This window comes from Malaclemys terrapin, chromosome 25 (assembly GCF_027887155.1).
Source record: "Malaclemys terrapin pileata isolate rMalTer1 chromosome 25, rMalTer1.hap1, whole genome shotgun sequence".
NCBI lineage: Eukaryota > Metazoa > Chordata > Testudines > Emydidae > Malaclemys > Malaclemys terrapin.
In genome coordinates, this window is record NC_071529.1 from 12,709,104 (window position 1) to 12,720,055 (window position 10,952).

The 10,952-nt window shown below is 43.3% G+C and overlaps 1 non-coding gene across 1 annotated transcript; it reads right to left on the bottom strand.

Moving 5' to 3' along the window:
• Positions 1 to 10,656: 10,656 nt before the first annotated feature.
• TRNAC-GCA (transfer RNA cysteine (anticodon GCA)) lies at positions 10,657 to 10,728 on the bottom strand. Its single transcript has one exon. It is a non-coding gene; the product is annotated as a tRNA-Cys (tRNA).
• Between the last annotated feature and the right edge of the window lie 224 nt (positions 10,729 to 10,952).

A 10,952-nucleotide genomic window follows, 5' to 3' on the forward strand; every position in this document is an offset into this window, starting at 1 on the left:
TTCGTAACCTCTCATTCAGTTCTGAGGCAGGACGCAGGTCCTTCATGTTTTCAAACAGTCAGTCCTGCTTTTCTAAGGTTTGTCCCCTTCTGGTACAGTGACAAAATCGGTATTTGTTGGGGGGTGCCATTTTGAAGAGCACGCTGGTCCACCTGCGCTGGCATGATGTTGCACACACGGTGTGGATAATGTCACGCCGGCAGGGGCAGAGCGGCGCATTCTTCTAAATGGCACATGAGGTCATGCCAGTGGGGGGCAGGTCCACACCGTTGCCTGAAGTTCCTGGAACGTCCAGTCTTCTGGGACTGTGTGAGTGGCCACGCTAGCAGGCAGCAAGGTCATAAACACAGGGCTTTGACTTTGCTGTGGGTTCAAGTAATAATATATTTTTTTGACTTATATAGCACTTTTCTTCAGCAGATCTCAAAGCACTTTACAAAGGTGGCAGCCGCACATGAGCGGCGCATGAACCGCCCATTGGAGGAGGCTAGCCTCTGGCCCCACCCCTTCTGCCCAAGGCCCTGCCCCTCCCCTCCCCCATCGGAGCCCAGAGCCCCCTCACCACGACCACCAGCCCCCCAACCGAAGTCCCGGGCCACCCGAGTGTCGCCAACTCCAGAACACTGTGTGGGCGGCACAGCCCCAGCCCCTCTGCTCCAGCCCCCCCAGCCCCGGAGCACCAGATGGGTGGCATGGCCCCAGCGCCCCCAGTGCCCCCAGCCCCAGCATGCCCGCCAACCCTGGAGCACCGAGCAGTGCGAGCACTGGCCCCAGGCAGGGTCAAAGAACAGGAAGCCGGAAGGGGTGTGGAGGTGGAGCATGGGTGGGGCCACGCTGGGCTATTTGGGGGGGCTTAGCCTCCCCCGGCCTGTGATACCCGCCGCCCATGCAGCCACACTTCATAGATGTGAAAACTGGGGACAGGCCTACACCACAAAATTAAGCTGGCTTAGCTACATCGCTCAGGGCTGTAAAAAAATTCACCCCGTGTGCGATGGAATTAAGGTGACTTAAATCCCAGTGTAGACACCGCTAAGTAGATGGAAGAATTCTAATTCTTCCATCAACCTAGCTCCTGCCTCTCAGAAAGGTGGATTTACTACAGGGACAGAAGAACTCCTGTCTTTGCTGCAGTTAGTGTCTATATTACAACACCCACAGGGGTCTAGCTACAGCACTGCAGCTGTGCCGTTGTTGTGTTTCTAGTGTAGACATACCCTATGGCACAGAGACATTATTTGGTTTTTAATATTAAATTTGGAATTCTCTTTATTTCACCTCTGGTGTAGGAACATTTAAGGGTTACATTTTCAGGCTTTTCCCTGCAGCCATGAGGGCTCCAATTACTTTTTGTTGAAATGAAGGCTGAGATTTTCAAGCTCTAACAAGTAGGGTTTGGGCAGCGTACCTCACATTAGCCCTTGCAGCGGGACTGTATGTCAGGGATAGAGCATGTGTGTAGCTCAAAAGGTTTCTTGCCACCTGGGTGGGTGCTACCTTGTTGCAAATTGCAGTGTGATTTAGAAAGACCAAATAAATGTAGCTTAATAGTAAATAAGAGCAGCATTCCCTTGTAAAGTCACTCGAGTTCATTAACAGTCTCTCCATGCTGTATTTTATCTTTCATTGAAATTAACAAGGGAAAGAGTGACAGTAATGAATCCCTTTTAATCATTGTTTTACTTTAGTCTCACAGTAAGGGCTGTTTCACTGCTATTCATTGTGAGAGCGGCGGAGAGATGTTCGCCTTCAATAACAAAGTGGGTGGGTTTGGTGGATGAAGAGCCCAGGATCTCACATTGGGAGTGTGTCAAATGAAAGGTTTCAGAGGGGTAGCCGTGTTAGTCTGTATCAGCAAAAACAATGAGGAGTCCTTGTGGCACCTTAGAGACTAATACATTTATTTTGACATAATCTTTCGTGGGCTAGAACCCACTTCATCAGATGCATGAAGTGAAAAATGCCTGCTCCTATATTTTTCACTTCATGCATCTGATGAAGTGGGCTGTAGCCCACGAAAGGTTATGCCCAAATAAATTTGTTAGTCTCTAAGGTGCCACAAGGACTCCTCGTTGTTTTTGTCAAATGAAAGGAGAGCGACAATGCACATGCTTGTACCCAAAATGGGAAGATAATGGGAGGATGGTCTTCAATAGATAATCTGCCTCCCTTTAGCTCTACTGTTACAAGGCAGTGAAGACATGGGGCCAAGCTACCAGCATCATATTGTCTAACCCCATGAGGGGCAGGTCTAAGCAGTACAGTGCTTAACATGTAGATGCTCCATCTACACTTGGTTTCCCAATATTGCTAACCCCAGTGGGATAACTCTGCACAATGTCCCTCATATAGGCCAGCCTGATGTCTGGGCCTGATTATTCGCTGGCAGAATACAAGTAGCTGTCATCAAGGTTAGCAGAGTTATTGATGTTGTATGGTAAGGGGGAGGGGTGGAGAGAAAACAGGCCCCAGGATGGCAATAGGAGGGAAAGAGTGAGTATATGTTGTGACAGTTTTGGCAGTGATCTGTTTATACAGAGGACGTAGAACCTGTGATTAGGGTGACCAGACAGCAAATGTGAAAAACTGGGACGGGAGTGGGGGGTAATAGGAGCCTATATAAGAAAAAGACCCCAAAATCGGGACTGTCCCTATAAAATCGGGACATCTGGTCACCCTATCTGTGATTTCAATTTAAGTAGTAGTCCCTAGTTCAAGGCTAAGGGTCTCTTTGTTCTCTTCCTCAAATACACTTTTGTTTCCTAGGAACTGAAATGCTGTGGTCTAACTAAAGTTTTTGGGTGTCTGGGACTAGGTGGAAATTAATGGCCTGTGACATAGAGGAGGTGAGATTGGATGATCTAATGGTTCCTTTTGGCCTTTATAAAACTTAAGAATTCTGACTGATTTCATGAACGCTATTGCTATGTATAACTCTAATCCTCGGTGTGTCTTGAATCCATCACGTGCTGACCGGGAGGGACCATGTCACATTTCACACACCCTGTCTGGAAGCAGCTACAGGACAATCAAAGACGTCGAGAGAGACAAGGTGGGTGAGGTAATGTCATTTACTGGACCAACCTCTGTTTCACAAGCTTTCAAGGTTTTCTCTTCCACCAGCAGAAGTTGGTCCAATAAAAAGCTATCACCTCCCCCACTGCATCTCTCTCATAACTTGGGACCAAAATGGCTACAACAACACTGCAAACAATCAAAGGAGGTGTTAAGTGGGAATAACTGCCCTGGCAATACAGTGCCTATGCTAAAGAGATTGGAAACTGTTTCTTCTCCCCATAGGGTCCGCCGGAGGGCTGTGGAAATGCCCCAGAAGAACAAGAGGAGAGGTGTTTGAAGCTACTGTACAAAAATCTCTGACCCAAGGGGAGCCTTTTGACCTGGGACCTGAACACACTAAGAAGACAAGGCCTAAAGTCTGAGCAGAAGAAGAGAAGGGTCTTGGGATTCTCAAAGGACTGATCAAAACCCACAGGGTTCTTGGTGTTGGGAGGACACTGGGGGAGTGGTTTGAATGCGGATTTGTGCATAGAGCTGGAAGGGTTTTCTGTGTTCTTTATTAATAACGTGTGTGTGTGTTTAAGAAGTTACTTTGCGAAGCCTCTGAGATCCTTGTTGTAACAATCACATGTCCCCAGAGCAGTGGTTCTCAACCTGCGGCCTGCTCGCGGCCCAGTCAGCACGCAGCTGTGACCCATGTGACCTCCTCAGAACCATACGGGCAGTATATATATTGTGTGGATGCGGCCCACATAACACACAGAGAGCTGCATATGCGGCCCACGATGGTAACTAGGTTGAGAACCACTGCCCCAGAGGGTTAGACTGTAAACCAGAGCAGCTTTTTTGGGGGGAGTGCTGGGAAAAGGCAGGCTGGGGAAACTGGTAGGGTTAGTACAGATCTGGGGGCAGAGACCACCTGGACCACAGGGTCTCACTTCTGAGGAGTACTAGACAGGGAATCTAGCCAAGGAGGGAGCCCGAGAGGCCAGAGGGAAAACCTACATACTGCTCAGACTCGGTGGGCTTAGAAGAGCTCAGTATGTGAGCCAAACACTACAGCCTGGTGAGTGTCCAGCAGGGGGCGCATGATCAGATCTTTGTATATGACCCTATGTCCTGGGTGGGGGGGCCTTCTGGGAGAGAAGGAGCCGCTTGGAGCAGGAGGCTCATCGGGGGATCTGCGGCTTGCCCCCTGGGGCTCTGTCTTCCAGCCAGGCTCACTGTGAAATCCTACATGGAGACAAGGCACTTGTGGTGCTGCAGACTCTGTCTTTTGCTGCTTAAAAGGGTGTGTGTGGGGGGTTCAATGTGTGGTAAAAAGCGTGAGGATCCTATGAGGTAGCTAGGCAACCCCAGCGGTTATACCCTCTCGTGGGGGTTTTCTCGCCTCGTTTATCTTGCAATAAAACTAGAGCCCCTTGCCTCCCCGGTGTTTTGGTTTTTTTTTTTGTACAGCAAGACAGCTAATACAGGTGGATTATCCCACAGTAAAAACCCACCTTTTTGGTCAGAGACAAGCCCAGAAGAGAGAAGAGAGCGGTTAAGAAGCATCCCGCATGCACAGAGAGGTGCTGATGTTAGAAGCATTTCACAGGTTTACCCATAAGGGGCACCTCCAGTAAGCCAGGATTCATAACAATAAACTGTTGTTTTTTATTTTGATTTCTTCACTGCTACATGCTGGATGCAGCATATTTGCGATATATGAATTATTAGGCCCAGAATGTCACAGTTCCTGGTTGGAATTTTTTTTCCATGGAACCCCCTCTTCTCCAAGCTGGAGAGGTATAGCTGGTGGTCGAACATTTGACTGCAGATCAAGCAAGCTTTGGTTCAACTCCAGATACCCCCCTGAGCCTTTTTTAAAGGGATCCAAAAATCACTGGTCAATTTGGGGCTGAAAAGACAAGGAGGGTTGTGCCTGAGTTTTTTAATTAATCCTGTGTGGTCATCAGAATGGATTAACTCATGTGCATTTTTTCCCCTTAATATTATTATATTTCAGCCCTAGTGATTTTGTGAATCTCAAAGCAATTGAGCCACAATGTGAAAAACATTTTCATCTAATGGCAGTAAATTATTTTAATTTATTCTGGGAGTATTTAAACCTAATTTTAGGATGGAACTACAAGTGATACTAAGTGTAATACAGGGGTCGGCAACCTTTCAGAAGTGGGGTCCCGAGTCTTCATTTATTCACTCTAATTTAAGGGTTCGCGTGCCAGTCATACATTTAAACATTTTTAGAAGGTCTCTTTCTCTAAGTCTATAATATATAACTAAACTATTACTGTATGTAAAGTAAATAAGGTTTTAAAAATGTTTTAAGAAGCTTCATTTAAAATTAAATTAAAATGCCGAGCCCCCCGGACCGGTGGCCAAGACCCAGGCAGTGTGAGTGCCACTGAAAATCAGCTCGCGTGCCGCCTTTGGCACGCGTGCCATAGGTTGCCTACCCCTGATGTAATAGTTCAACTATCCTGCCGTTCGAGCCCGCCCTGTATACAACTCTAGCAAAGTATCTTGATGGCTTGAAAGTTAATAATGGGAAATATATGTTTCAAATAATTACTTCAGTAGCAAACAAATATCTTGCCATTTCATGGCCGCAAAAATAACCACTGACAATAAACATGTGGTTTGTAACAACTGAGAGAAATATAATGTAACACCGCCCAAGCGAGTTTCTGTGATATAAATTGTTGGCTTCACGTTCATGGTATGCATCCACAACATTTGCCAAGGCTATGCTTAGAGGAACAGCCCAGCAGGGTTTTTTCACATAAACTTCCTTGGTTAGAGTATATTCAAAATTCTTTGCATTCACTAGGTTTCTCAGAATTGGAAAATGATTAGATTTAAGTTTAAAAATGTGAAATCCCTAATCAAACCGAGATTAGAAGTCATTACTAAGCACCTAGACATGGAAGTTGTTTCCATTATAAATATGTCACCTGGGTTCCCCCTTGTTAAAAAGACTCATGGGTATGCCAGATACGTTTGTGCAATAACAAGTTAAGTAGGGCCTTTGTAGCTGTCCTTTTTCAATCTATGGAGACAGCTTACTCAGAAGGCTGATATATTGGCATTGAGAAATATAACTGCCTCTGTCCATGTGGCTCTGGGAAGGTGGAAAACATGCCCCGTTATTTATTATATTGTAATTTGTATTGCCACTTGAGCTCCAAATGGCTTTCCGTGGTTTTGACCTGGATGCCTTTTTCTCAGAAAATAGAACATTTATTAGGAACTGACAGTATATCTGTGATCTGAGCGATTACCCTATTGGCATGGTCAGCCACTAAAATAAGGGAAAGGCAAGTGGCAAAGTGATTGCATGTGGTTTAATTGGGTTCTGTTTTTTTCATATGTATTTATATGTAGTCTCATATTTTAAAATTCTGGATTTAGTTTTAAGTTTGAGTGTAATATATTTTGGTTTTGATGCATTGGCCTATGGCTCAGTTGCTATTGGCCATGCAAGTCCATTTTGTATAGTGCCTTGCATGTGAACTGCCCCCCAGAAGGCTATTACGTAATTACATCATCCTTCCGAAACAGTAATGGAAATGTACTGGCCCCGCCACAGAATCTACTTGCCCTTTGCCATGAAGATGTTGATGAGTAAAATTTTACAAGGCTGATGAAAATAATGTATTACTAGTAGAAAGCCCAAGAAATGAAGAGACATGGAATAAAAGACCTTGCTTTCAGGGGATATCTGAGTTGACGAAGTGGAGAGATGCAGCCTGTTTCAGATGACAGGTACTGTAGAGAAGAAGGCTCTTGCTCTAACAGCAGGGAGGTTATGTACAGAGAGAAGAAGGCCCAGAGCTTCCCGCAGTGTGGGGTGTGCCCCCTAGGTAGTCACAAAGGATTAGGTGGGGAGTGTGTGCAGAGCAGTGGTTCCTGTCTTTGTGGGTAAAGGAGGGGCCCACCTGGCTTTGTTAAGCTGCTTTTAAAGGTTTGGGGCATGTCGGGCTAGGTGATAAGAGACAGGACAGTATTTAAGTAGGCCAGATCAAGCCCTCTGGGGGGTTAAAAAAGGGGGAAGTCAATTTTTGAGCAGAATCTTGCAATGAACAAGCTGTGTGTGGCCTGGCTTGATGCGAGTGTACATCGCTGGCATTAAAGCCTGTCTCAGAATAGCAATCAGCGTCCTTCAAGAAATAGGGGTTGGCTTTGAAAATCTGTTTAGAAAAGCGAGAATATTAGACTAATGGATGTCACTGAATATCTGTATATTTATCTCACTGACAAAAGGGCCGTATATTTTCTTTTAGAGGTATTTGTAAAATATTCATCTAAATTGCTTGAAGTATATATTCAGCACCATTCACTCGAATAACTTTAATTTAAAGAAACCATAACACATAATCACACACAGAGGGCAGATGTATTTAAATCCAGCAGCTCTTGTTCTGTCACCACATTATACTCCCACAGCTTCTTGGAGCTGGAGATTAGTATTTTTGTCCAACAGCCTGTTTCATGGCTCTCCAAATGATTGTAAATAAATGAAAAAGGATTTGAAGGAACGGTTGCATGTGTGAACATGACTGTTTGGAAACTGAACCAGGTGCACAGACAGCTTGTTTGCTACAGTCGGAAATTCAAGTTATAGAGTAACAATTTGACACTTCTACTTGTCATTGTATGCACGGCAGAGGAAAAACTTCCATTAACTTCAATGGGCTTTTGATATAGTTCTAAATGATGACTACATAGATTTCTCTTTGCTTAGGTCCATGTAGGTGGCAAAGCATTTTACTCTAGCAGCTCATACTCTTCTGTGATTCAGATGTGCACCACCTTTGCTTGTTGTTTTCAGACTCCAGTTCACTTCCCCCTTGGAAAAAAAATCAGTGTAAATTCAGACCATGATGTTGCTTTAACATCAGTCATTCCACAATCATAGCTGGTAAAATAAAACCGACTTTGGATATGAGCTATGGTTCAAGGGTAGTATATATAACTACAGATCAAGTAGTCCATGGTTCAACTCTAGATGCCCTCCATCTGCTCCTAGGGTACATAAGTTGCTTTTGCTGTATTGAAAGTACTATAGAATTCTGTCTCTTTCTCTTACAGTAATTGCTCAAAGTTGAAACTACACATCTAATGATTAATGAAATCAACCACCCTTGCACAGCTAAACTCCAATATCTGTACAGATGTTCTATTTATGAGAAATTAAACAGCCCCGATTTAATCATTATGAAGTTAGCAATTATAAAATCTTATAGAAGTTTGTTGTGATTTTATTTATTTTAATTAAAGCAAAAATTGCAAGAAGGCAGGACTTGTAAAAGCGTGGTTAATTGCTAACTAAGCTCTTATTAATGGGCTGTTTTAATGATCAATGATTCAGTATTTCATAACACTAATTTCAGGCCCTAGCATGTTTTTTGCTTTGTCGTTGATATTTAGCAGGGCTTGTCAGAATTCACAGAGGTTTTAGGTAGTACATGCATCAGGCTTTGAAAAAGAGATGATTAAATTCTTAATCAAATATTGGAACATTGGAGTATTTCTCTTCTGCTAAAGTCCATTTAATAATAGTGTTATTATTACAAAACACTTATCTGATGTTATCCGAGTACATGGCGCTTTACAAATATATATAAAATCTTTACATTTTCTATCCCCCTGAAGATCTCATTGCATAAGCAGTCAATTAAATACTTATTTTCCAGAAAGCAGTATTGAATTACTACTGGAGACACTGCCTAACCTTTGAGTACACAGTTTCAAATATTTAAGCCCGATCTCAGTCCAAACCCCACAAAACAAATTAAGTTACATGACTGACAATCTCACTATGGAGCAAAGAGTGTATATCCATCACCGCATTTTGTAATTTGATTAATTTCCTCCTGTGTTGCTAGAGTCCTTAGCTGTTAGCGTGTATATTGATACCACTGTAATTTGGGATTTTATAAAGCTGTTGATAGGCCTGGTTAGATAGTTCAGGTTAGGGAACATGGAATGTTGGTAGAGCAGTGACCCTGGTATGCTTGTAAGGTCGGTAGGCTGGTACCCCTTCACCAGCACAGAATTAACGATACTTATTTATTTAATGCTAAATCCAGGGTTAGACACATTTGCACAAGATTGAATTTTTTTGGTGACTCTGCCTCCTCCCATCCTTATGGGAGAACAAAAGACAAACGTTGCCAACTTTTTATGAGATTGACTCCATGAGACCTGGATGCAACACGTATCATGCTGTCGCTGCTGTGTCAACAGGTGCACAAAACTTGTGAATGTACATTTATGCAATGGAGGATTGATGACATATGATCATGGATATGGAAAACTGACATACAAAAGGCAATGTATGGCAGGCAAGGCTAATATTGTAACAAACTCATAGCTAACTAGGACTTCAGAGTAGTCACTCTTGCTGCATACCATGTAGAATGACCAGATGTCCTGATTTTATAGGGACAGTCCTGATTTTGGGGGCTTTTTCGTATATAGGCACCTATTACCCTCCACCCCGTCCGGATATTTTACACTTGCTATCTGGTCACCCTTGCTACCGTGGGCACTCCAAGATTCACAGCAGTAACAAGGATAGAACTTGAATACTCCTGCCTCAAAACCATAGCCTGCCAGGGAGCATCTCCATCAGCTGTTAGCAGTACAGGTCCTATGATGCATGACCAATTTGGATTCCATCCAGTAGTGGGCGATGATATGTGTGTGTATATATGTGTGTGTGCACCTGCCAGTTCGTTACACAGCTGTTTCTCCTGGACAAACACACAAAATTCATTACAATAAGGTATTTCATGCTGAGGAACCTCCACTTATCTTTGTGTGAAGTTTTGCTGTGTCCATTCAATGCTGCTATTATGTAGAAGACTATCATACAAAAACAAAAACCTTGCTGAAAGTGGACTATTTTAAACTGATTGGGGTTTTGATAAAGGTTGGCTAGTGGGGGCTTTGGTTGGGAATCACAAAACCAGGGGTTCTGGGTCTCATATGATCCTAATTCCCAAAATGTAATGTGGTTCAGAGGAATGGGTCTGATTTTGGTGGGTCCTAGCTGGTTCATTTTAGTCATGAATGACATGCTAATTTTTGCATCTATATTTCACACTTCCAAACAGCTCAATTCTGGAATTCAAAGGGGTTTACGGCAAATAACATGTCAATTTGAAGCAGAAACCTCCAGAGCTGTGGCTAAGCAAGCTAATAGAAAGAAATTATGATTGGATAATTTAGCCAATTGTCTTGAGAATGCAAGATATGGTCCTCCTGACTGATACACAAATTATATAAATAGAAATCGCATTACTCTGTGCTTGTAAAGTGCTGTGGACATTTGTGGCACTAGACAGCTTGTTTTTTATAATAATAAAAAACTGCTCTCCTTACACACCCAGAATTTTAACTACATTTCTTTACAATACTAGGCAAATACTCTGTGTTTGAGCCATACCCCCTCTACTGGGCAAAAAGGAAAGCTGAAAAGGTCTCTCTGCAGCAGTAACTGACTCATTGACGTTAAATAATTTTTGCAGTAGAAACTATAGGTTTAGTTTTTTTCTTTTGCTCAATACGTGCAAAAATTATGCTTTACCCTAAATGGGATTAAAAATAAGAATTCACAAAAATCTTTCAAGGGGGCACCCGGATTTGAACCAGGGACCTCTTGATCTGCAGTCAAATGCTCTACCACTGAGCTATACCCCCGTTGTCGAACTCAGTTTGTCTAAAAGGGTTTTTGAATGCGACCAGATTGGCATCAACAATCTCTGGGTATTGGAGGAATGGTGTGTGTGTGTGTGTGTGTATTGAGTGTGTTAGTCATGCACTGTCACAGAGTTGTATGTGAATATTAAGTGTGTGAGTCTTTCACCATGAGAAGGGAGGAGTGTGTGTGTTTGTGTGAGAAGTTGTGTTCAACTTACACAGAG